Raw genomic sequence first — 3,404 nt, 5'->3', positions numbered from 1 at the left:
TGACTTGCACTTACTCTCTCTCACTCAGATTTCTGTCAGTCTTACACACACACACGCAGGGAATAAATTAGTCTTGTGCAGTCAAACTGTGGCTATAACACATGATGCTAATACGATTTTGATTTGATGATTAACTCTTAACACCATTGTAGTGATAATGGTGATTTATGCAAAACCTCACAGTACAGCCTTGTCACAACACTCTTCTATACACACACACCTTCATCACACAGTGAAGCCTTAAAGATAATTCAGTATTTTTTGGGGTTTTTTTTAGTGAAAAGGGCTTGAACACACAGGACACACGGTGGTTGGTGGTTATGTATCAGTGTAGACACAGGCAGCACGGCATGGCAAGATTGGCACATTTTTCCCTCCACACACTGATGTGAAACAACACACCAGTACTGTTGTGACGCACTGTATGGACAGCACTGATGTTAGAGGGACACAGATTACATACAAATAGTCTCAACTACTTGTCACTAGCTCTAAATAAAAGTAGTCAAGTAAAGTTAGAGTTAAAGCTGGGTTAGGCAAGATCAACCCCACATTCCTCCTCTCCCCTCCAGGTGGTAAACACCACTCTCAGGCTGCATTTATACTACATTTTCTTTTGAAAACTGCATTTTTCAGTGTTAAAGGTCTGTGTTAGCAGTAATTTGTTCCACAAAATGGCAGAAAATGTTGATTAGTGTTTCCCCCAAAATGTTTTCTCAAATTCTCAAATGTTTCATTCAGTTTTAATGATTTCTTTGATAAATGGAACAAAGAAACCAGCAAAAAGTCAAAATAGCTGACGGTTCATTCAGTAAATGATCTTTGCAGACCTAATTCTAACACATTATGAAAACAACTCTGGGTGTGCGCATTCCAGTTTAAACAGGAAGCATACTCTCTTTCAGAAATGACTAATAACAAGAATCCACAGTGGTATAATGTCTAATGAAACTGAAAGTGTTAATAGAGCTTTCATTTCACAGCCTACATTATCTTGGTTAAACAGCTAATAGGAGTGCCTGCTCTAACTCAGTTGCTCTGTAATCACAGGTCTAGTTTCCCACAAGGCTGCAAACACAGCCTAGTTCTCTCTCTCATCACTTAATTTACATTATTTTGAAAGTTTATGACAAAATTATTGTCTCATAATGCCAAAAAATTTATTGCCTCCCCAGCTTTAAGGCTGTTTTGTAAAACATACTCTCCATTACATAACAGTTTTGGGGTAGCAATTTAGCTTGTGCTTGCCTTACACAAGGACTTTTAGCAGAGGAAGGTGCTGAACCAGCTCTGTTTAATGAAAAAAAAAAAAATCACCCCAAAAGAAGATCCCTTATCCAGCAGGCCACCTTCTGTATGTCTTTGTCCAACTACACAGCCACTGGTGTCCCGTGTAAACAGAATATAATGCTAATAGTGATTTTGTACAACTCTCACTTTTCGCACTTCCTGTCTGCGTGAGGCTGGATGTCACCTCATGACTCCAGCTCTGTCTGTAAATCATGTTTTTCAGATTTGGACTCTGCTATGAGCGTAGCACTGTTTTCCACAACTTCTTAAGCTATAAGACTGAGAACAAATACAATTCTAGCTTTGTCAGAATAGTTAGAATTAATCAATGGTTTGTGTCTTTTGAAAAGGTTAGAAATGTGTTCTGGTTCTCAAGATAGATTAGGGAAATGAAGTGGCATTGACCCCTGATCCTGCATTTATTTATGTACATGTAAAGGGATAGTTTAGATTTTTTTTTGAAGTGCAGTAGTATGAAAAGAAATCTACACCATTGTATGATATCTTAAGAATATTTTTATCACACATTTGTTTGACTTTGACAAGCACTCACACCACTCCACACCAAAGTCCATAGAGAGAATCAGCGTTTTTACATCACGGCACACAGGAGTTGTTGATCCACGTCTGCCTCCACCGTTCAGTTTCCATCCATCCAACATCGACTGCTCTATCCTCCACATGAGGGTCGCCGGGGGCGCTGGTGCCAATCCCAGCTGACATAGGGTGATCAGTCTTCATTCAGTTTGTTGTTTTTTGATTTCTGCATTTAAAATCCATCCTTGTGATTTACCTCAGTGACACATACGTACCAAACATGGCAGCCGTAGACCAGCAGCTCCTGTGGCTCTGAAAAAAAGCTATTTTTCTTTATGGACTTTGGTGTGGGAGAGTGAGCGCTATACAAACGTGTTCCCACCTAGAAGTAGAAGTAGAAGTAGCTAAACTCTGTTATCAGTGTTTTCCAGTTGACAGCCATGTTCTCATATAACCTGAACTTTGAGTCTCCACTAAACACAGACCCTGGATGGAGAAGCTGAATTGGATCCTAACCATGCTAGGGTGTTTTTTGTTTTGTTTTTATGAGCAAATGTTTTAGGAACAGTGCGCGCGCGGGGGGGGTCACGTTACTTTTGGACAGGTGTCGGTTCATTTCCCACTTGTCCACAGAAAATCACCTGGGGCATTTTTAATTAATGTTTTAAGTGAATTTACTTTCACATTCTCCACGTTTGGTTGGATCACATAATTAGGTTGTCATGCTTACAACAAGTATGAAACTCCAGGTTTGCACTTTGTGCAGAACATTGACTGTTGAGTCATCAACATTGAACCCGTTGATGTAACTGACATCATGCGGAGTCATGCGGAAAGCTAAAAGTGGATTGTAATACATTTAATTTTTATCCAGTAAAGAAATAATACATAGATTATTATAAATAATATTAAAAATAGAAATCTATTGCAAGTCATTACTTTTTTTTCTTTCTACTGCGTATATTTATTTTAATCGTTGGTCGATAATTTCCCTCCCTTTTATTGGCTCCATATATGCTCCTGTAGAAATGACATGACAACCATTCTGTTCAAAAAGCACGTGCTGCAGTCGTTTTATTGCTTTCATAGAGCAGGTGTCTACAGTGCAGTGTGCACAGTCAAACTCAGGACATCACACAGACGTCTGATTTTGTGTATGTGCATGTTTGTGTGTTTTGAACACACGATGAAAGTGAACGTTTTGTAGAGTTTGACTTTTATGAGGACTTTGCTGCTAACATGGAAGGTTCTCGTTTCTAGGCAGAAGAATCGTAACGTCTGTCACAAATGTACTGTATCCTTCAGTCTGTCAACATGAAGTAGGAAGTGTCTGCCACAGTCGCTCTGTTGTCTGTGGTGATTTACTCTAACCTGGGACACTGATGGTGTGCTCCATTTGTAGTCGGAACTCGAGGTTCTTTGAGGTTCATGTGTATAATAGCACCCCTCTTGTATTTGTTTCACAGTAAATCAGTCGTACACATATTACTGTTTAATTTTTAACTGTAGACATGTTGCTAAGATGTTTGTTTGCGCAAAATACCAAATAGAGTGTTGTTATCAACTGGTATTGCTAG

The sequence above is a fragment of the Solea senegalensis genome, linkage group LG3 (genome assembly GCF_019176455.1).
Source record: "Solea senegalensis isolate Sse05_10M linkage group LG3, IFAPA_SoseM_1, whole genome shotgun sequence".
NCBI lineage: Eukaryota > Metazoa > Chordata > Actinopteri > Pleuronectiformes > Soleidae > Solea > Solea senegalensis.
The sequence above is the reverse complement of the archived record's forward strand: the minus strand, read 5'-3'. Positions refer to the sequence as shown.